This window comes from Mustela nigripes, chromosome 3 (genome assembly GCF_022355385.1).
Source record: "Mustela nigripes isolate SB6536 chromosome 3, MUSNIG.SB6536, whole genome shotgun sequence".
NCBI classification, from domain to species: Eukaryota; Metazoa; Chordata; class Mammalia; order Carnivora; family Mustelidae; genus Mustela; species Mustela nigripes.
Window position 1 is genome coordinate 55,925,818 of NC_081559.1, and position 24,667 is coordinate 55,950,484.

Genomic DNA, 24,667 nt, shown 5'->3' on the forward strand with positions numbered 1-24,667 from the left:
GCCTACTGTGACTCCTGAATGTTTTCCTCCTCTATCTCCAGAGACAGTTCTCCATTTTATAAAATACTTGTGAAAACTAATTTTCTTTATAGTTTGTACTAACATAAAGAAATTAACAAACATACACATTTTACTTAACACTCATATGGACAGCAGACAAGAAAACTGAGGTAAGCAGTTTAAATGATTGTCCCAAGACCACAGATGGAGTGACTGCCAGCTTTAGGATTAAAACTAAGAACCTCATTATTCCCTTCTTATATTCCAAGTACTTAATGCTGTTTTTACATCACAAGGATCTCTTAACTAATTTAAGAACAATAATTTAATTTAATAATTAAAACAACTAGCAACAATAATTATGACAAACCTAAATAGATTTGTGAAATTTATTAAACAAACCAAAATTACTTTATCCAAATAAATTACTTTATTCCCTGAAAAAATTAATCTGATTTACCACATAAGTTATTTTTTAAAAATTTTCCTTACAGTGCCAAGAAAGTGAGTTTAACATAATTTATCATTTCAATGTCTTTTTTAAAAGCCAATTTCTTTAACCAAAATCTACAATGAGTATATGAGATGGTTGCTACCAAACAGAAATACTTTGCATTTAAAAAATTCTCCAAACTTAAAACAGTAGTTTCTACTCTAATTGTAAACTTAAACTTCAGGATATATTTAGAACACAATTATCTATGAAAAGACAATGATAAAAAGTAAAGAAAACACCAAATACTACTGCATTTACAAGAGAAAAAGACATACAGTATAACATTAACAGCTTACTGTGGAGAGTGGGTTTAATCAGGAAGTAGCCATTATCCTTTCGATTCAGAGCAGTGACAGCACTCCAAAACAACAAGCCGTGATATTTTTCAGTTAAAAGGAATGAAAGAATACCTACTATTGTGTCCTAGCTTTGCTGACCCCAAAGGTCACCACATGTCTTTTATCAAAAGCTATCATGAAAACATAATCCAAGTAAGAATTTACAAAGCTCTATTTGTTGAAACACCTAAAATCTACCTAACACAACCTCTCTCTCTCAGTTACTCACAAAACATGGCTGTCTTATTCAGAGATTAGCAATTATTGTAATGAGATACTGTCGGAGAGGGTCAAATAGTACTTCCTGCAGTTTACACATCTTGATTTCCTGGTAAACAAACTGAAAGGCAGGTGGAGCACTTAGAACACCAGTAAACGTGAATGCTCACGTGACAAAACTAAGCCAGGTAAGGTTGATGTCTCAAGTAATCCTTCTTCGTGTTATTAACGTCAAAACAGACAATAAAGAGCTCTGTCTTTCTTCCCTTTTTTAAGGAGGATTTATTCTTGACATGCATAGGCACACAGTTTATAAAGAGGAATGCTTGAAAAACGAATCTGTTTAAGTAGGTTTTAAAAATTACTTCTGGCAAGTAAATTGCAAAAAACGAGGCAATGCTAATAAGATATATATTTAAAAAAAAAAAAAAACTAAAAATAACTGTCCAAAAAACCTGCTAAATATAAGGAAAAGTGTTTAAATTTCAACTGCTTCACGAAAGTATATAGAAGTTTCTGAGTTCTAATTAAAGGCCAAAACTGAATTTTAGTGAAAGCATAGCCTATTTTTATCAGAGCAAGCGCCTGCAAAAATATTGCTTTATAATTTATGTGGCAGTCTTCAAAAAAAAACTATCTCAGTTATATGAATCAAAAAGTTTACAAAACTTTAAACAATTCCCAGCTTCTTTAAAACTCATATTTCAAAAAAGAATAAAAAAAAACATATTTACTTGTGAGCATCTTTTTAACAATATTGTTAGTTTGAAGACTAAGTTTTCTTGTCCTTGGGTTTTTTCCCTCCAAATGGCTGTTTTTTTCTCTCTGAAATTTGTCGTATACTTGAATGAGAGTTTGTTTAAATTAACTAAGGTATAGGACAAACACACATACTCTGTCAAGATGATAAACTAATTCACGACTTTAAAAATATTTAGGAGATTTTTTTCTTAATCTACAAAGCTGCATTTATCTTAATTCTATACATTCTAAGGCCATGTATCTATGTCTTATTAGGAACATAGTATGCTTTAATTTTAAGAGCTTTTAATGACCCTTTTACAATATAATCATATCAAGGCATTAAATTACATTACTTAAATCATATGTACTCTATTTGTGAAATAAAATTCTAATGTACTGAAATAGAAAACACAACGAAGTGACAGTAAAATTAATAAGAACAAGAACACCCAAGGAGAGAAAACTGTGCCAAGAGAACAGAATCTCAGAGAACAGGTCTCATTACAAACAGTATGTGTCATTTGAAAGGAGTGTGTTTTCAGTATTAAACATTCACACAAGTTGCTAATCACCATCTTCACTACAATGACATGAAATAAATAGGAAATTTTCAGAAAACAAGGACTACGGAGTTCCAGTTCCAGTTCAGTTCCAGCTGAATTTCTTGGTCAAATGAAATAATTCAAATATTCTATAGTTAACTGGAATGCAAAACAAAGCCCTTATTTCCTTTAAAGAAAATTTAAGATATAATTCGTACTAAATATGTAGCTTTGACTGTGATTCATACACTAAAAGAAAACTAAATTTTAAATTAAAGATCTGTGGGGCACCTGGGTGGCTCAGTGGATTAAAGCCTCTGCCTTCAACTCACGATGGCAGGGTCCTGGGATCCAGCCCCATAGGGGGAATCTCTCCTAGGCAGGGAGTCTGCTTCCCTTTCTTTCTCTCTACCTGCCTCTCTGCCTACTTGTGATCTCTTTCTGTCAAATAAATAAACAAAATCTTTTAAAAATAAAAAAATTACAAATTAAAGATCCATGACTAACTTTGTTTCCTATAGTACATCAAATTTAGAGGATAATGAAATAAAAATATAAAGGTAAAGAAAATACATTTGAAATTTTGTTTCATTCAAAGCAGCTTTTATCAACAATCAGCAACTTTTGGTATTAAGAGTTTATAATTCAGCTGAAAGGGCTGGAACAAAAACCAGGGTAATATATATGGTACCCTGTGAGTTAGAAAAAGACACCCTCCTCTCTGCTCAGCAGGGAGCCTGCTTCCTCCTCTCTGCCTGCCTCTCTGCCTACTTGTGATCTCTGTCTGTCAAATAAATAAATAAAAATCTTAAAAAAAAAAAAAAAAGACATGCTCTGAGCTGGCATATGAGAAAAAGACACCTTTTCTTTCTCTAGGATGTATTTCAGCCCTACTTGTTCTCTCAAGTCTGGCATTCTTACATTGGGCACACCCAGCACAATGACCTGTACCTGGTAGCTCTGTACTGGCAAAAAGCTTCAGAAGGGATTCCCCTGCCCCTGGCAAGTCTAAGAAACCACAAAGAAGATTAGTCATCCATGACTTAAGAAATTCATAAAAAAGAAGAGGGGGGGCAGGGGAGGGGACACAAAGAGGAAGAAAGGTTCCTGCTTTTATTGTTTGTCTTCTGCTGGCAATAAATAAGCTTTCCATGGTTATTTATAGTCCATTTTGCTCAAAATATTTTAATGTGACTTAGAGAAATATGAATAGCAGAACAGATGCTTTCAAAATATAAACTAATATGAATAAAGGGAAAATAAGGGGAAGCAAGAAAGATGAAACACAAGGTAAACTTGAAACACAGAAACACCTATCATAAGGCCTTGCCTTCCTTAGATGTAGGTGGTTCAGCTGTGAGCTTCCTAGCAATAACAGTAAAGCGGAAAACAGAACCAAATTACAAAAATTTAGGGGTGCCTGGGTGGCTCCACCAGTTAAGAAACTGCCTTCAGCTCAGGTCATGATCCCAGATTCCTGGGATTGAGTCCCTACTCAGTGGAGAGCCTGCTTCTCCCTCTCCCTCTGCCCCTAACCACTGCTCCCCCCACACTTGTCCTTCTCTTGCTCACTCTCGCTCTAGCTCAAATAATTAAAAATCTTTAAAAAAAAATCAAATTATAAAATTTTAATTCTCCGTAAGATGTGTTACAAACAAGCGCCAAAGTTTTCCTAGTACTCAGGATTGAGAGAAGTTTCTTTTGGACTTTGCAATGATGTAACACTGGACAATACAATAGTTTTTCAACAGCACCTTTACAGAAATTAAATAAGAAATTTCATATGAAAGATTCTGGGTGCCTGGGTGGCTCAGTTGATTAAGCGGCTGCCTCCAGCTCAGGTCATGATCCCAGAGTCCTAGGATCGAGTCCCGCATCAGGCTCCCTGCTCCACAGAGAGCCTGCTTCTCCCTCTCCCTCTGCCTGTCACGCTGCCTACTTGTGCTCTCTGTATCTCTGTCAAATAAATAATAAATAAAATCTTAAAAAAAAAAAAAAAGAAAGAAAGAAAGATTCTTTTGACATTGCCTCAGCACAAGCTGAGGTCATAACTAATGAAGTTACCCAGAAAATAAGCTATCTTGCTAGGAAAGCTGTTATTTATCTAATCTGGGTTTTTAAACAAATACTAACAATCCCCAGGATCTTTTGTTAAATTCACAGTCCACTTTCATATTCCAAATTCATACTTCATTCTCTAAATTCAGATTCTTCTGCTGGATGAGTAAGTAGAAATGGACATGCAAGCTGTAACTGTGTTCCCAGAACGGATGAAAGAGAAGTCACTGGTAGTTAGGGAAGTCAGGACACTTCAAAGGGAACTTTTTTTTTTTTTTTTACTTAAAACAGTTCCTCTCTTCTTTCTTACTGACTATCTATAATCCTGCCTGGTTCAACAGCCTGAAAATCCGATCTATGATTACTTTTATTCCTCTTCAGTTTGGTATTTCTAACTATGGTAAAGAAATCTGACTTAGGGTTTCTATATTCCTATCTTCTCATTCAGTCCGCACCAATTTGGATTTATTTTAGAGCATGAATCTTTGCATATTTTCACAGCATTTGCTTTTTATGTTATTGGGGGGGGGGGGGGAGATGGTTGTAAAATTACTATAAACAGAATCCCTCTCATTTTGTTATACAAGAAAAACAAGGTTGTCAGTGGTCACATCTCAATATACCATATATGTGGACTGAATACCACTAATAAAATTTAACAATGCTACAACCTGATTTTCACATGTGGCACATAAGTAGGAACAAATCCTATCTTTCCACTGTAGCTGGGTACGTCACTTCTCTGTCTCCCAAAGATGCCAAGTTGATGTTCTGTTTCCCATTCCTTCTCCATCTCATTATCAGTTTAGATCTTATCACTTTCAGAATGCTCCCCTGTTTGGGCCCATAAAAACCTTCTTTCTCTACCTGATTTAGCTCTGTATTATTCTCTAATTATTTTCGGGATCTTTCTTACTAGATTTTGAAATTCTTCATTTTGTTTTACTCACCGTGAGTCATTAAATGCAAACACCGTAAGTACAAATTAACTTATGCATTAATAAACTGCTGTACATATTTATTACAGCTCATGATTGTTCAACAAGACCAAGATATGTATTAGGATTACATCGAGTGAGCCAGATGCCGAGTTTTTACCATACAGGTAATTTCTTTTTTCTTTTGAGAGAGAGAGAGAGAGAACGGAGGGGTGGGGTGGTATAGAGGGGAGAGGGAGAGGGAGAGAGAGAATCTTCAGCAGGCTCCATGTCCAGGACAGAGCTCATTGTGGGGCTTGACCTCACAACCCTGAGATCATGACCTGAGCCAAAATACAGATGCCTTGCTGACTGAGCCACCCAGGTCCTCCTATATAGGTAATTTCTAAGTGGTATATAGAATCAACCCATATTGAACCAAACCTTAGGCTTTTCTACTTTCAAACTGGTCAAAGAATTTTAATTGTAAGAACAACTTTTGAGAGTAACACCAAAAATCAGATGTTATATAATTGTCAGACCTTAAAATGACCAAAATCAAATAACGACTGTGTTTAACAGTTTGACCTTTATTTGAAATCATGAATGTAACCCAAAGAGTCATGCAGCTTACTCCCTTATTAAATGAACTTTTCCAACATGTAGCCACCAAAATCTGTTATTTCTTAATTTCCTATTTTACGAAAATTCAGCCTTAGTATAGTAATCTCAATGTACAATTTTTGCCGTCGTAAAAGGTAGCAGTATTTGCATTTGGCATAATATGTAAACCTGCTTAACATTTTTCTTGCAATAAGAAAAAGCACATTTAAAAATATGTTAGATAGCATATGCTTAAGAAAGTCATATAAGCATCTTAAATCAATCAAGATTATATTCTAGTCATTTAAAAAGTCATATTATAATTAAAATGGTTATATTATTAACCACCTTATAATTGTTTACCTCAAAGAACAAAAGTAGGAAACATATCTATCATATAAATTGAAAAGCTTTTGAACAAATTTGACAACAAAAGAAAGAATATAATTCAATTTTCTTTCTTTTCCTAAAAAGCTAACTGGAAAGAGTAAACCAAAGGAAGCTACAAATATATATATATATATTTTCATTTATTGCAACATAATAGATACACAGAGAGCCTCTGAGAATACAATATTCATTTTGCTGCAGAAGAACAGACATTGCATAACAATGAGATTTGCTAATGAAATCAACCATCAACCTGGAATACATATGTATTAAACCAAGACCTCAGTGTCATTTTCTTTTTGCATCGTTTGTTCTTTCTTTCATTTTTTTTTTGACCTTGTCAGTATTTTTGTCCTTTAGATTTCAGAACTTTGGTAAAGCAAAATCAAGGCTATAATATTATAGTGTAATGCTTTTTATTCATCACATTTATTTTTAATGTAAATTCCAATTGTTCTGCTTCTATCAGCACTATTAATGTACCTCTGGAAAAAAAAATTAATGGATGCTACTAGAAGAAACAAAGGAGGTTTATTTCTATATAAAATAATTGGATCAGGTCTTAAAAAAAAAACTTTTTTTCAACATTTGACATAAATTTCAGATGACAACTTTTATAGCAATGTTAGTGCTCACTTATTTAATAAGAAATTTTAAAAACTATATATATATATATATATACATATATGCACACATACATATTTTAAAGATTTTATTTATTTGACAGAGAGAGAGAGCAAGAGAAAACAAGCAGGGGGAGCAGCAGGCAGAGGGAGAAGAAGCAGGTTCCCCACTGAGCAGGGAGCCCAATGCAGGGCTTGATCCCAGGACCCTGAGATCAGGAATTAAGCTCAAGGCAGACTTCACTGAGTTACCCAGGCATCCCCCCAAAATTACATATTTGAAAGTCACTTTTTTAGTAATATAAATCCCCCAGCAATTTCTCCTACTGACAGTTATTAAGTGAAATAATGTAAGGCTGATACAATAACTATCAACATGCAAATTATTCTAATGGTTTTAAAGTAAAATCATAATATTCCCCCCCAACAAATACTCAGCTATCTTGGTCTACAAAGTTAATCACCAATTTCCATTTATCAAAAATAAATAATTCTGGGGCACTTGGGTGGCTCAGTGGGTTAAGCCTCTGCCTTCGGCTCAGGTCATGATCTCAGGATCCAGCCCCACATCAGACTCTCCTCAGCAGCGAGCTTGCTTCCCATTCTCTCTCTCTGCCTGCCTCTGCCTACTTGTGATCTCTCTCTGTCAAATAAACAAATAAAATCTTTTTTAAAAAAGTAAATAATTCTGATAATTTTCTTAAAATTTTATCATTTTAATTGATGATTTAGTTATTAAAATTTCCTATAAAAGTCCAAAAGACTATGAATGTACTTGATATTATATATCTTGTAAAAAAAACATTAATGTCCCTCAGAATTGATTTATATCTTTTTGAGTATAAGCTATTTAATTAAGTGACTATCCTATTGGTTGACTGTTTACACAATTGGGTTTTCACTTCATGTGTGGTACAGATAAAATTCACAGCCTAACCTGCTGTGGTATATAATTGCTACTAATTCATGATAATAACAACTTTTAAAAATAACAATACTTATACAAACTAAAACAGCCTCAAACAAAATTAGGTTTTCTATTTTTATTTTTGCAATACCTTAATACCTAACCTCAAACAATATTCTGCAAAATAACAAAAGTCAGTAAGTATTATAGTTATGTTGAAAAGTAAACTGAATGTTCCTTAATAAATTTAAGCTCTCTGAAAGTAGCCACTGGCAGTCTAATCATTTTCCAGACTAATTTAAAAGTGAAGGATGATTTTAAATGAAAAACCATATAATCGCAGAAAAATGATTAATCCACACACAAAGTATTTCCCTAAAAAACCTGGTAATTTCTATTAAAATGGCAAAATATAAATCAGACTGTAGAGAAATAGTCAATTTAAACAATGTCTATGGCAATACTGAAAAACTAATTTCACTAGGGCAAAGAATCCTAAAATGCAGTGATAGGCTTTGGAAGGTCATTTAGCTCCCTGAACTCAAGTGACCAACACTGCAATTGCTTCTTAGAAATAAAGACTTTCAAGCCCCAGCCCAAACCTGCTGAATCAGAATCTTAAGTACCTTAGAATTTAAGAAGGCATGATCTAGTAAATTCTTCAGCCTGCCTAAAAATTTGTATACCAATTCCAGTGACTTCTGATATTCTAACAACTCATCAAACATCCATATTAAGATGCAGAATATTCAAATAATAAACAATTTACTTGTCATACTCAAAGCCCGTTACCTACTATTTGCTTAATTACTTTAAGTCTCATATTCATATGGACTACTGATTTGAAATTTGTGGGTAATAAAAGAAAAAGGGGCAGGAATAATATCTTCTTTGTAAGATCTCAGAAAGTATTAAGTAAATGGATAAAATGTAAGTATTTACACTTCCTTGGAAATTATTTTAAATTTTTCAGCAGAAGCATTCCTTCTTAAATAGAGCTCTTGTGAGGAAGCCCAGTATAGTAAAAAAATAAAATAAAACAAAGACCTGTTCAATGGCGCAGGGGAGGCAGCCAACAGTAGCCAAGGCATCTCAACAGAACTACCTCAGAGTATAATTTGAAAAACTTTGCTTTAAGGAAACTATTAAGAGTCTAAAAACAAGCTGAACAACCCTTATACTTATCACTAATAAAGTCTGCCATTCATCAAAGCCAGTTATAAAAATCACTATATAGAGACCTACTGTTTAATTTATTCTTTGGTGGGGGCACCTGGGTGGCTCAGTGGGTTAAAGCCTCTATCATGGGCTCAGGTCATGATCCCAGGGTCCTGGAATAAAGCCCCAAATGGGGCTCTCTGCTCAGCAGGGAGTCTGCTTCCCTTCCTCTGTCTCTCTCTGCCTCTCTGTCTACTTGTGGTCTCTGTCTATCACATAAATAAATAAAATAAAATAAAATTTTATTCTTTGGTGTTTTAAATCAAGAACACTAGATAAAATTACATAATTAAGCATTTTTTTCTCACTCAAATTGATTTTCCCCCAAATTATTCTAATTGGTGAAACTAGATTTAATTAATATGTGATCTTTAATTTAATTATTTTAGTTAATAGTATGCCTACTATATACAAGACACTGGTAAATGCTACAAGGGCAATATAAATGAATGGACAAAATATTCTACTTATCAAACCCTAGAAGGGTTTTTTGCTTTTGTTTTTGTTTTGTTTTTAAGGATTTTATTTATTTATTTGACAGAGAGAGAGATCACAAGTAGGCAGAGAGGCAAGCAGAGAGAGGGAGGGAAGCAGGCTCCCTCCTGAGCAGAGAGCCCGATGCGAGGTTCAAGTTCATGAGCCCAAGCCGAGTTCATGGCCCAAGCCGAAGGTAGAGGCTTAACCCACTCAGCCACCCAGACACCCAAACCCTAGAAGGGTTAAGGCAAATATATGGAATATAATAAGTGCCATAAAGCAATATAAGTATGGAAGCATAATTAACTGAGAATTTCAGAAAAGGCTTCATGAGAGGTGACATCTAACGTAGACTCTGAAAAGTGTGTAGGATTTTGAAAGGCCAACATGGGCAGGTGGAGGAACTGGAAAAAATGGCATCATAAGTGGAAGGAAGACATATGCTGAGAGAAGCAGAAGCTGAAAATCACTGTGTATATTTGAAGAATAGCTTGAGGCAGCTTGCAAGCTCCCTAACAAAAATCATGAGTTCTTCATTTATAGGAGTACCACCTACAGAACTCAAGTATTAACATACCTGGATAGCATTGTAAGAGCATTAAATACTTTTGAATAAATTAATAAACGAATGTAATCTACTGTGGCTAGTATATAAGGCATATATAGAAAATAGTGGAAGATATGGCTGAAAGGTAGTTTAGGACCTTATTGGAGACAACATTAAATACCATATTAAGTATTTAAATTTAACACTGCGGGGGCGCCTGGGTGGCTCAGTGGGTTAAAGCCTCTGTCATGTTCCCAGCGTCCTGGGACTGAGCCCCGAGTCAGGTTCCCTGCTGAGCAGAGAGCCTGTTTCCCCCCATCTCCCTCTCCTGCCTCTCTGCCTACTTGTGATCTCTACCTGTCAAATAAATAAATAAAATATTTAATAAATTAATAAATAGATAGATAAAAATAAATTTAACACTGCAAATAATAGTATTCTATTCTATTCTATAACTACTTGCATTAGAAATATTGATGTAAGAGGATGACTGGCTGGCTCAGTTGGTGGAGTATATGACTCTTGATGTTGGGATTGTGAGTTTGAGCCCCACACTGGGTGTAGAGATAACTTAAAAATAAAAACCTTAAAAAAACAAAAAAGGAAATGTTGATTTAATAGCAGGAAGAGAGCTCCAATAGGGATACTACAATATTCAGTCTGTTGCAATAGTTTAGCTAAGAGGTAAGGGACTAAAGTTGTGGCAGTAGAGTCAAATACAAAGATGAATATGAAATATAAAAATAATCTTTTTTTTAAAACTTTGGTGGTCAAAGTAGAGCCAGAAATTTAAAAAATTATATTATAGAAGTAAAATCTATTGGAGTTCATAACAGGTTCTTTACAGAGGGAATGGGAAGGCAAAAGTTAAGGAAATCCAAAGGCTGGCAAGAATGTAGAGCAGGAAATCCCTTATGCACTGCTTGTATAAACTGGTATGACCACTGTGGAAAACATGAAGAAATATATAGTAAAATCAAAGCTGTATATAGTCTATATCACAACAATTCCACTGTATATAGTGGAACCCAGAAAAATTCTTATATGTGAGTAAGGAGACATATACAAAAAAGTAAAATTATACTGCTATTTTTACAATGAAATATGGGAAAATAAATAAATTAAAAGGCTGTGGAATGTTTGCATAATAAAATAGTATACAGCAGTTAAAACAAATGACCTAGAGCTACACATATTAACATAGATACATATCTCTAATATACAAACATTACCACTTGAGGGAAGCAAAGTTTTTGTTTGCTTACTTCAATTTATCATTTTATAAAGACAGGGCAATCCTAAATAAATCAGTTAAGAAAGGAGAAGATGGGGCGCCTGGGTGGCTCAGTGGGTTTAGCCGCTGCCTTCAGCTCAGGTCATGATCTCAGGATCCTGGGATCGAGTCCCACATCGGGCTCTCTGCTCAGCAGGAAGCCTGCTTCCTCCTCTCTCTCTCTCTGCCTGCCTCTCTGCCTACTTGTGATCTCTGTCTGTCAAATGAATAAAATCTTTAAAAAAAAAAAAAAAAAAAGAAAGGAGAAGATGGATATGTTTTATGAATGACCAATGAAACAAGTCTCTAGAGAACAAAGAAAAGGAAAAAAAAAGTGAAAAAAAACCCCCATGAATAAACTCTAAGGTTTAATGTGGAGATGAAATAGTTGTTTGTTTTTACTAGGACTTATTATATAACTGGAAGTTTGTACTTTTTGACCACCTTCACTCATTCTGCCCACCCCCCACCTCTGGCAAATACCTCTGCCTAAACTACTGGAACAGGGTGAATATTAGAGTATCCCTATTGGAACTCTCTTCCTGCTCCAATCCATCCTATTAGATCAATATTTTTTTAAGGATTTTTATTTTTAAGTAATCTCTCCACCCATTGTGGGGTTTGAACTCACAATCCCAAGATCAAGAATCATATATACTACCAACTAAGCCAAATACCTCTAGTATCTATGAGTTCAATTTTTTGTTTTTTTGTGTTTTGGGGTTTTGTTTTGTTTTTGTTTTTTGTTTTAGATTCCATATATAAATGAGATCATACAGTGTTGCGTTTTTTGTCTTATTTATTTCACTTAGCACAATACTCTCAAGGTCTATCCCCGTTCTTACAAATGACAGGATTTCCTTTTATGGCTGAATAATAGTTCATTTTATAAAAATACTACATTATCTTTCCCATTCATCAATTGATGGACACTTAGGTTATTTCCATGCCTTGGCTATTGTAAGTAATGCTACAAGGAACATGAGGCTGTGAGGTAAAGTTTTTCTTCAGAGATTAAAATCTTTTAATTTTGAAATAACTATGTATTTATAGAAGATTGCAAAAATAGTACAGTGAAGTCCCATTTATTCATCACCCAGGCTCTACCAATGGTTATACTTTACATAACTATAGAACAATATCAAAACCAGTAAACTAGCTACAATGTGTAAGTATGGTTCTCTCACTTCATCATATGTGTAGCTTCATGTAAGCCGCACTGCAATCAAGGTACAGAACGATTCTATCACCACAAAGACCTCTCTCATGCTGCTCCTTTACAGTCACACCCAAACTCCTCTCCTCCACCATCCCTAAACCCTGGTAATCACTAATTTTGTCTTTATATAAATGGAATATTGAGATTGGCTTTTTTCACTCAACTAAAGACCCTTAAGGTCTATCCAACTGTTACATGTATCAATAATTGAAACCTTTTGTTGCTGAGTGCATTGCACAAAATGGACACACCATAGTGTATTTAGCTATTCACTTACTGCAAGACATTTTCGTTGTTTTCAGTTTGGGCTGTTACAAATAAAGCTGCTATGAACAAATATGTTCATTTTGCTGGGATGAATGCTCAGGAGTGTGGAAGTTTGGTTATGGAGTAAAGGTATGTTTAGTTTTTTGTTGTTGTTGTTTTGGTTTTGCTTTTTGGTTTGTTTTTTGTTTTTCTTTTTTCTTTTCTTTTTTTTTTTTTTTATGAGAAACTGCCAAACTCTTTCCCAGAATGGTTGTAATATTTTACACTCCCAGAAGCAATGTATAAAAGTTCCATTTCTCCACATCCTTGCCAGCATTTGATATATGTCCTTATCCTTTATTTTGGCTGTTCTGATGCATAACTAGCGATACCTCATTTTTGCATTTCTTTGATTGCTAGTGATATTGAACATCTCAACATGTATCCACCTGATATCTATACATTCTCCTTGGTGAATGTTTCTTCATCTCCTTGCCCATTTTCTTTTTTTTTTTTTTAAAGATTTTATTTATTTATTGACAGAGAGAGTTCACAGTAGACGGGGGCGGGGGGGGGGGAAGCAGGCTCCCTGCTGAGCAGAGATCCCGATGCGGGACTCGATCCCAGAATCCTGAGATCATGACCTGAGCCGAAGGCAGCGGCTTAACCCACTGAGCCACCCAGGCGCCCCTCCTTGCCCATTTTCTTAACAGACTTTTGTATTTGAGAGTTTTTATATAACCAAGATATGAATATTTTGTCAGATATGTGGTTTTCAAATATTTTCTCCTACTATATAGCTTGTATTTTCATCACCTTCACAGCGTCATTTGTAAAATGATAGGTTTTAATTTTTATAAAGTATAATTTACTCATATTCACTGATTTTTTTTTATGGATTATGCTTTTTGTGTCATGTTTAAGAACCCTTCACCAAATTATGTCCCACATATTTTCCCTTATGTTTCCTTCTGAAAGTTTTATGTATTATATTTAATTTTACAATCAAAACAGATTTTGAACTAAGAAAATGGGAAATTGATAAATCTCATGAATCAAAAGGTCTTCAATTAGTAGAGTTAATTTCAACATTTATTTAGTATCCATGTATGAAGCACTTAAGATAGATACAAGGTATAGAATATAGAGAGTGAAAAAAACACATATTTTTATTTTATTCTTTTCAGGGCTTTGACAGAACTATACTTCAGTGCACCTGATTTAGCCAGCAAGAACTTAAGAGTGTTCTTGGGGAAAATTACATCTGTTCTAAAACCTAAGAGTAGAATTAGGCTAGTCACAGGAGGAAGGCTGTGCAAGGAAGAAATAATAGAGTAAACAAGGCAAAAGAACATAACCACTGTGTGCTCAAGCTAGTATACATGGTGTTACAGTTGGAGAGTCCTAAGTATGAGAGATTTAGGCCAAATTCTGGGTGTAGGCAGGAGACAGATTATGGAACATTTCATATGCCATGCAAATGAGATTAAATTTTATTCTGTATAATGGCAAGCTAGTAAATTATTTTAAGTAGATGAATAATCTAGTTAGATTTGTGATGTCAATTAAATTGTCACTGAGAGGATGATGAATTTGGACACAGCAAAACTAAGGGCAGAGCCACCAGTTGGGAGGCTACAATGACAGCCCAAGTAAGGCATGGTGCAAACCTACATAAAAATTTAGGCATTATAAAAAATTAAAAAAAAAATTTAGGCATTATGAATAGAGAAGAAAGGATGGATTTGAGAAATATTTAAAGGAAAAAAAAAGAAATGAAGTCTTTGCTGAAAAAGCAGGCAAGGAAAGGTGTTGGCTTAAGGTGAATAGAGAAGCTATAAAATAGCATTTGTAGAAAATCCTTTTATTAACCTTTAGCTAATCTGTAGTATTGGATAATGGAGTATTTACCAGAGCAATGAAAAACACAAGTCCCATAAGATGCTCTTTGAAGAAAGGGTCAAACAAGTTAGAGATTCACAAAACTTATTAGCACATTAAAAGATGCACAGAAACAGGTAAACAAATTTTGTCATTCTGTTCAACATTAACCCTATGTTTCCTAAACTTATTTGACCATGGAATTTTTTTTTTCATTCTATACTCACTCCATACAACCAATGCTCTACTAAGACTACTTCGGGGACTCCTGGTTTAGCAACAATGTGGGCTTTGGTTAAGCTTAGAACATAATTTTCTTAAATTGTCTCTTAAAAAAAATTAAATCTTAAATGTAGGTTTATGTGAAATTTCTACAACTTCATTTATCACAATCCATTGCTCATTCCACTTTAGTCATGCTGGTCTCCTTATTGTTCTTCAACAATGTCAAGCATAGTCTTTATTAATGTCTTTACATTTACTTCTTTCCTTGGGATAGTCTTCACCCAGATATAAGTGTGACTTGTTCTAACTTATTTTCTTAAGATCTCTCTTAAACTGTTATCTTATTAAACAGGCCTCCACTGACCACCTATAACAAATACTAATTCCACAGTCCTTTCATTCATAACCCTTAATTGGCTCGATCTCTCTTCAGTGTTGGTTGCCATCTAACATTCTGAGTATCAATTTAATAAGTATTATCTCTTTTGCTCACAGGCTGTAAGCCCCATGAGTTTAGAGTCTGTTTTGTTTACTGCCTTATCCTCAACACTTGCATGTACTAAGCATTCAATAAGTAACTGTTGAATAATTTAGTAATCATCACTTAACTTCTTTCTGAGGTTATAAAGTAAATAATGGGGGCACCTGGCTGGCTCAGTCTGTAGAGCAGACAACTCTTGATCTCAGGGCTATGAGTTCAAGCTCCATGTTACTTAAAAAAATAGTAATAAAATAAAATAATAAAATAAAGTAGATAATTGGTGACATGGCCACATATTTACATGTCCATTAAGAGGAATAGTATTCTCCTTTATGATATTAACAATTAATATTTTTATGCCCACATTCTATCTATTAAGGTCTGGTCAGTTTGGTTTTTTGTTTTTTTTTAAAGATTTTATTTATTTATTTGACAGAGAGAGGTCACAAGTAGGCAGAGAGGCAGACAGAGAGAGAGAAGGAAGCAGGCTCCCCGCTGAGCAGAGAGCCTGATGCGGGGCTCGATCCCAGGACCTTGAGATCATGACCTGAGCAGAAGGCAGAGGCTTTAACCCATTGAGCCACCCAGGTGCCCCAAGGTCTGATCAGTTTTATCCAAACAAAACTTATACACAAAACGACAAATTTCTTCAAGATTCTGGAGGGTTTCAACACTAACTTTTAAAAAATCTGTCTCCTATTGTTGTATAATTTCATCTTTAGAAAATGCACAGGCATCACTCTGTATAACTATTGTCAAATTTCTCTTGAACTGTGTGCTTCTTTAGAGAGAGACTTACAAAAGACTCCAACTGGAAGCACCAGAATATAGCAACCTTAACCCTCTAAAACAAAGGGTCCTCTTCTGTGATGGACAATGATTCCTTTCTATAACTTCAGCAGTTGTCAAATGCTTTAGTAGATTTAGTTGTGTAATGCTTCCACTTTCAGTTTGAGTCATGATGTACTCTTTAACATAGGTCAGCTGTTCAGCTGAACACACTCTGGATGATAATATACTCTTATGATAGAAACCTATATTCTACTAAAAATTAGAAGAAATTCTCACTAATACATACAGCATTTTTTCAAAATATCTCACTATAGGAGTGCATGGGTGGCTCGTCGTTACGTGTTTGCCTCTGGCTCAGATCATGATCCCAGAGTCCTAGGATCAAGCCCTACATTGTGCTCCCTGCTCCACAGGAAGCCTGCTTCTCCCTCTCCTACTCCCCCTGCTTGTGTTCCTCTCTAGCTATGTCTCTCTCTGTCAAATAAATAAATAGAGTCTTTAAAAAATAATAAATAAATAAATAAATAATAAAAAGGCTGGAATGACAATTTCCTTTAAAACAAAACAAAAGGGGCGCCTGGGTGGCTCAGTGGGTTAAAGCCTCTGCCTTCAGCTCATGTCATGATCCCAGGGTCCTGGGATAGAGCCCCACATCGGACTCTCTGCTCAGCGGGGAGCCTGCTTCCTCCTCTCTTTCTGTCTGCTTCTCTGCCTGCTGGTAATCTCTGTCTGTCAAATAAATAAATAAAATCTTAAAAAAATAAAAAAATAAAACAAAACAAAACATCTCACTATAAAACCCTTAAATATTTTAATATTTAATGTAATATTCATATTTTAATATGAAATGCAATATTTCTAAAAGAACAGACTTTTAGAAATACTCAAATAAGTCAACACTATATATATATATATATTTGAATTGGTTCTGATTTAAACAAAATATTATTTAAGTATATTCTTATTAAGGACTAAGAAGAAAGTTCATGCAAATATAACTTTATAACCCAGGTATAAACTCTCCATTCAACAAAAATTTTTCTATACTGTAATCTAGACTAAAATAAAAAAACTTGAATTCTTTTAAATAAAAGTATGTGCAAGTAAATAGTAAATAAAAGTCTCTAAAATTATATACTCTTATGCTGTAAGTAGGTATATGTTGTGAACTTCTAAGTTTTCTTCAAAGACAATAGTTTCTTTTACCTTTATAACAAAAGATATTTTATATGTATAACAAGAAATTATCTAACAATTACCTAGTGTTTTTCATGAACTAATTTGGTTATCTTGGTTAAATCAGTCTCTGGGACTTGGTCTCTTCATCTGTAAAATGAGGGAGTTTGTCTAGGATTTCTCATATACTTTCTAGCTTTAAAATTCTGTGATTCCAAAAAACTAATTTTTCCCTGTTAAACTCTACTGTTTTTTCCTCTGGTAAACTAACTGAGAAATACTTCTGATACCAAGAAATGCACGTTCCTTTAAGAGTTTATTTCTTTAAAAACTAGATAATAAAACATATTTATGTCTCCTTATAATTAAACACCTCAATTTGTACTGAAATATGATAAGTACTGTTTATCTACTTTAGGTGAATAAAAGCTGAGGACAATTTATTAGAGCATAAGAAAGACTCCTGAATACTAGAAGGTCACAGCCTGTGTGCTGAGCTGCTAGCAAAATATCTATGATGCTCCAAAGCTGCCATTTTTCTTCCTTGACAAAGACTCCATCTGCCACTGAGCCATTTACAGCCTCCAAGTCAGAATATCAATGATTTCCAACCATTCTGCAAGCCTGCTTTCACCTTGACATCACCTCTGTAAGCCATCTAAAGCAGCTGATACATATATCTCCAACTATAAGCACGAAGCCCATTCTTTATTCACCTGATAGATATTTAAGCTTCCCTCTAAGGTACCGTTTTTATTCATGCTGAGTTGAAAAGAATTTTAAAGTGTATATATTTGCTGTAATTCTTATTGCTTTACTTACATGCTCTAAATCAAATATATAGATAAAACTTTAAAACCTGAAAAGACTGTACCACATAGTGTTCAGTAATGGCTTAATAACTAATACAACAAAACTACATCATATTTATACATAATACAATCTGCTAGAAAATTATTGCATATAAAATACTTCCTTAGAAATTGGAAACATTAAAGCAACGAAGAAATGTTGGTAAAATTTCTAGTTTTGTACTTAAATCAATGTTCTTAATATTGTAACAAGTCTACCTTGCCATAAAAGAGAGCCAGAGACATTTTCAATTATATTTTTTGTTATGTCCTACTATTTTTTGTTTGTTAAAGTATTAGAAATAGATCCAAACTTCCAAGAACTATTAAAAACTCTTCTTTCATCTCTTTTAAATAAAAGCAGTACAATCCTTGGTCATTAGTCTTTATAAAAATGGAAATTACCTTATTTAAAATACTAATTTTATCTGAAAGCAATTCTCTATAAAATAAAACATTCAGTCAAGGCCTATTGTATGCAAAACATTAAGGGGACTACAAAAAAATTTAAAACAAGATTCTTGGCTTCGTGTAGCAGAAATTATAGATGAACTCATGAAAAAGCACCAAAAAGCACCAAGGCACTTTGCGGTGAAAGGAAGAGAGTTACACAGGAAGGAATTCTGGATTACAGGTTAGGAGACTGGAGTCTAATTATATCCCTACTCTGAACCTCCCAAGGGTTTATGTTAGCCATTTAACTCTAGGAAAACTATTCACCCAATTATAAAGTGAAGTGACTAGAATAGGTGACATCTAAAGTCTCTTCTTGCTGTAGCACTCTATTATAGGATACCATGAGTCTAGATGTCAAATGATTACAGACACTAACTGACCCTAGATTTTAGTGGCACCTCATTTAGGTAGATGTAGCCTATATTAAAAAGGAAATGAGATTTGAGCTTGTCTTGAAGGATGTCTAACATTTGAATATAGATGTAGAGGTAGAAAAAGAATCTTCTCAAAAAAGGGAATAGCATAAATAAAAGTGCGGAAAAACGAATCATGATTTCGTATGTGTTTCTGTGGCAATGTTACCCACAATGTGTGAGAAGAGGAAACATGATACTGGAGACAGAGAAACTAGAGAAACATCTAAACATGACCTAATAGGGTGGTGGTGGGAATGAAAGGAAAACAAAGAAGGCAAAAGGATGCAAAAGATAATGAAGCCTGAGCCCACGCACTTCTGAGTTTTGATCTAGAGCCAGAGGAAGGAGAGCAATCCAACATGATACCAGGATTCATATACTGATGTGGGAAATGGTGATACTATTAACAGAAAGAGGCCTGAAATGTGATCCTCTTTCTAAAATAACATGAAAAAAAAAATAGAATACATTTAAAAGAATTAAAGTCATCTAATTTAAAGAAAAAGAACACTGAGCTGGAAATTAGACACTGATGCTGGACTCTGCCATGAACTGGCTGTGTAACATAGAGCCGGTCGCTCTAAGGTTTGGTTTTACAAAATGAAAGTATTAGACTTAATATGATTTGAAGATTCTTTTCAGTTTTATATGTAACATGCAATTTAATTTCTGAACAAATTTGAAGTTGTAGAGGCAGGTGATCTCTTTAAGTAGTCTTAACCCGGACTGATTGAAGATTTAGCACTTTTTGTACATATGAAAAGCTAAGAAACACAAAGTACTTCATCCAAAAATAATAAGTATGGTTATTTTCACCTAAAGGGTACAACCCGAAACACAACTGCCAAAAAACTAAAGACAGAAGATGCAATTTCAGGATTAACTCTGCATTGCTGATCCTGCATTAATCATTGGCTAATTCATTAAATACCTGTTTTACTAGGAACTAAGGGAAAGGCAAAAGAAGATACAGTTTCCATGTTTAAGCATATAATAACTTTATTAGTGAGATAAAGTGAACATAGATGAAACAATAAAAAATTGCCTTTTGATATAGACTAATCCACCAAAAAATTTATTCCTTACTATCAGTTCAAAGGGGAGATGAATCCTGAAGCATAAACTGAAAAACGTAATGGATATGAAATTTGGTTAAAAAAGAAAATACTTTTAGAGTGTTACCTTCAACAAGAAAGGCCATAATCAAATTAAAATTTTATTCATATTTCAGTTTTTTTCCACAATGATTACTTTTAATTTCAAAAAAACTTCCTACTTATTATGATATAATGATTCAAAATATATGGAGGATTTATGAAGTGTGTTCCTACAGGGATGTGTCAAACAAACAAAAAACAAGATAATTTTTTTCCCAAGCATTAAACTATAATCTAAATCATATTCTAAAATACTCTGTATTCCGGGCGCCTGGGTGGCTCAGTGGGTTAAAGCCTCTGCCTTCGGCTCAGGTCATGATCTCAGGGTCCTGGGACCGAGTCCCGCATCGGGCTCTCTGCTCGGCAGGGAGCCTGCTTCCTCCTCTCTCTGCCTGCCTCTCTGCCTACTTGTGATCTGTCTCTGTCAAAGAAATAAATAAAATTAAAAAAAAATAAAAATAAATAAAAATAAAATAAAATACTCTGTGTTCCACAACTAATTTTAAAACTAACTAACAACTTTAAATTCTTTTGGGAAAATAGTTAAATTTAACAAATATACAAAAGAGGGAAGTTAACTTCTAGTAACTCAACTTTTTAAAACCATTAAGTATGCTTTCAATAAATAATTAAAACAACATATCAGAACTTATTACTCATTTTTTAAAGTTTCATTTATTCAAGTAATCTCTACAGCCAACTTGGGTTTCAAAAGCATGATCCTAAGATCAAAAGTCCCATGCTCGGGACGCCTGGGTGGCTCAGTTGGTTAGGCAGCTGCCTTCGGCTCAGGTCATGATCCCAGCGTCCTGGGATCGAGTCCCACATCGGGCTCCTTGCTCCGCAGGGAGCCTGCTTCTCCCTCTGACTCTGCCTTCCACTCTGTCTGCCTGTGCTCGCTCTCGCTCGCTCAATCTCTGACAAATAAATAAATCTTAAAAAAAATATATATATATATATGTATATATATATTTAAACAGAAAAAAAAAAAAGTCCCATGCTCCTCTGAGCCAGCCAGATGCCCCAAAGCTTATCACTCTTAATTCTCATAACTTAACACTATAATCAGTTGTACTACATTATAATTGCAGGTACTGCACACATTAGAATATGGTAAATTTTTCTTCTTTGGAAAAATACTTCCTTGTACTCATAGACTTTGATCTCCAAAATGACTTCTTTCTTTTAAAATATAGCTTTTTTTTTTAACTTGAAGAGTATGAGGACTAAAAGGCAACTTTCTAGATGGGATTGGGAGGGAGACAAACCATAAGTGACTCTTAATCTCACAAAACAAACTGAGGGTTGCTGGGGGGAGGGTATGTGCTTTGGTGAGTGCTGTGAAGTGTGTAAACCTGGCGATTCACAGACCTGTACCCCTGGGGATAAAAATATACGTTTATAAAAAATAAAAAAATTTTTTAAAAAAGGCAACTTTCTTTTAATTTGCCTAATAAGTATATTTCAGTATATGTATAATTTGGTATACAAAATTAATTTAGTATACAAAATTAATTAACATTTCAGTATAATGTATAATTGTGTATATGTGTATATACATGTATAATTGTATATATGTGTATATGTGTAAATGTATATAATGTATAATTCAGTATATGTATAATTCAGTATACAAAAATGACCACAGTACAATGCTTAAAACAAGACAAAGAATATGGGTAAAAAATAGGGGCACCTGGGTGGCTCAGTGGGTTAAAGCCTCTGCCTTCGGCTCAGGTCATGATCCCAGGGTTCTGGGATAGAGCCCCACATAGGGCTCTCTGCTCAGCAGGGAGCCTGCTTCCTCCTCTCTCTCTGCCTGCTTCTCTGCCTGCTTGTGATTTCCGTCTGTCATATAAATAAATAAAATCTTTAAAAAAAATAATAATTCGAGTGTTTCCCCTGAAAATGCAAGTACAATTTCAGATAATAATGAGCCAAGTTCGGGGTGCCTGGGTGACTCAGTCAGTTAAGTGGCTGACTCCTGATTTCGGCTCTGGTCACGGTCTCAGGGTAGTGAGATCGAGCCCTGCATCAGGCTCCATGTTCAGCATGGAGTCTGCTTCTCCTTTTCCCTCTTCTCATCCCTCTGCTTGTGCTCACCTTCTCTCTCTCTCTCAAATAAAGTCTTTTAAAAAATAAAATAAAAATAAGAAAATAATAAACCCAGCTCTCTTCAAAGGTATGAACATTCTCTTTTCATTATCAACATTTAAGTAAAATAAGTCAATTATTTTTCCACCTCTCCAAGTAAAAGTCATAGTAAGAAGTGGCCTAGAGTTAGTGCAATTGTCCAGTAGATTCTTTAGTAAATGCTGATCATATCTTTGTGGCAAAGGAATAAATGAGTTACTGCTGCTATAGTGATTTGATAATTGCTTTGGTCTCCAAGTCTTCATATATTAATCCTTCTTTAAATAGCATGGTAGAAAAGAACAATTAATAGAAAGTAACTGGCTCACCATGTGGGTAAAATCATATATACAAATTTGCTGGCCACATAAGCAAATATCTACACAAAGACATTAAAAATGCACTCAATCCAACAAACTGAATCTAGAAACAAGTCTGAGGGCTTAATTTCTAATACTGAAAACAGACATATGTGAATAAGGCAGTTAGTTATGTCCACAAAGAGCTTACAATTGAATACTGTAAGTTGAAACTTCTCAAGGAGTTTCACAAACTGTTTCGAATTGTTTGTATTTTTAAATGAGGTGATAGTATGTTTAAATCTCTTTATAATAACAAATAAGATAATAAATAAAATAACAAAATAACAAAGATAAATAAAATAATAATAATAAAATAACATAATAACATAACATAGTAAGCAAACACAAATAGGCTGACAACCTTAAACGTGTGGTGTTAGGTGACAGTCCGATGAGTGCTCATGATATTCAATCCCTATATCACACAACTGAACACTGATACAGTTCCTATGATGGTTCTGATACTTTTTTTTACATTTCTTTTTGTTAAAACACAGGAGCATGAGGTACATTAGTAGGGAAATGAGCAAATGAGGACATAAAGTGACAATTCAGCAAAAAGCAAAGATAATCCCACTTATATTAGGTATTTGGAGGAGTCAAATTCACAAAAACAGCCAAGTAGAATGGTGGCTGCCAAGGAATGGAGGAAGGAGCGAAATGGAAGCTTGTTGGTTCAGAGTTTCAGTTCTGCAAAATGAAAAAGTTTGGAAACTGGTTGCACAACAATGTGAATATATTTAACACTACTGAACTGTACAATTAGAAATGTTAGCATGGCAAATTTTGTGTTAAAAAAGATGCCCTTAGGTACTTATATAGAGATGCCTATACTTGAAAGTTGATAAAGTATGCCTTACATAATGAAAAATATAATAAGATTGTGTCTCTTGCAAAACTGAAAAAAAAATTGTCTTTATATATACTGAAAGATTATCAAAGATTAAATTCAAGTGAGGTATTATATTTGTTAATGTACCCATCAAATATATAAAATTTTTACTGAAAATCAACTTACTTTAAGTTATGCAAAACTGACTAGAGATTATATTTCCTGAAGAGCTCCATAAGAATATACATTATTAGAAAAAGGTTTAAGATTTTAAAAATCTTAAAAATGATGTAAGCAAGCAAATTACAAACAACTAGATGGAATAATAAAAGTGTAATCAGGTTTTCCATTCTAGAGAGTAGCACAGTGAAAGAACTGATGTTTTAATCAATTTGGAAATGTAAGAAAAATCTTACTGGAGAAGGAACTTAAATTTTAAGAATAAATAGTTCAACATAAGAAAATCAATTGATATAACATACAACATTGGTAGAATGAACGGGTGGAAATCACATGAATATTTCAAATGACCCAGAAGTAATGTATGAAAAAAACCATCACTCTTTCATGATAAAAAAAAAAAAAATTCAGAAAACTAAAAATATAGAGGAACTTCTTCAACATGAAAATGGAATTCTGGAAAACCTAGAGCCAATGTCAAACTAAATGGTGAAAGACTAAAAGCCTTCCTCCTAAGATCAGGAAGAAGACAAGAATGACTGTTTTCACCACTGGCAGTTCTACCCAGAGTAATTAGGCATAAAAAGAAAGAGAGAAAGAAAGAGACAGAGAAAGGGAGGGAAAAGGGAAGGGGGGGAGGAAGAAAAGAAGGAAGGGACATCCAAATTGGAAAGTAAAACTATCTCTATTTGCAGATAACATGATCCCAAAGATCAAAAAACCCTGTCCAGCACTAATAAATTCAGCAATGCTGCAGAGTACAAGGAGAATACACATGCATGCACGCACACACATACACACAAAATCAGCCATGTTCTATATACCAACAATGAACAATCCAAAAAAGAAATTAAGAAAACAATTTCATTTACAATAGCATCCAAAAGAACAAAATACCTAGGAACAAA

The 24,667-nt window shown here is 34.2% G+C and overlaps 1 protein-coding gene across 19 annotated transcripts in view; it reads right to left on the reverse strand.

The window, feature by feature from the left end:
• The window catches only part of BAZ2B (bromodomain adjacent to zinc finger domain 2B), a 313,348-nt gene that overhangs the window by 189,153 nt on the left and 99,528 nt on the right, over positions 1 to 24,667 (reverse strand). The window contains exon 1 of one of the 19 annotated variants that reach the window (XM_059394009.1): positions 793 to 1,097. The exons of the other annotated variants lie outside the window; for them this stretch is intronic. The gene's annotated coding sequence lies outside the window, so the exon portion shown is untranslated. Of the gene's footprint in view, positions 1 to 792; positions 1,098 to 24,667 lie in introns of those variants that run through there. 19 annotated transcript variants of the gene reach the window in all.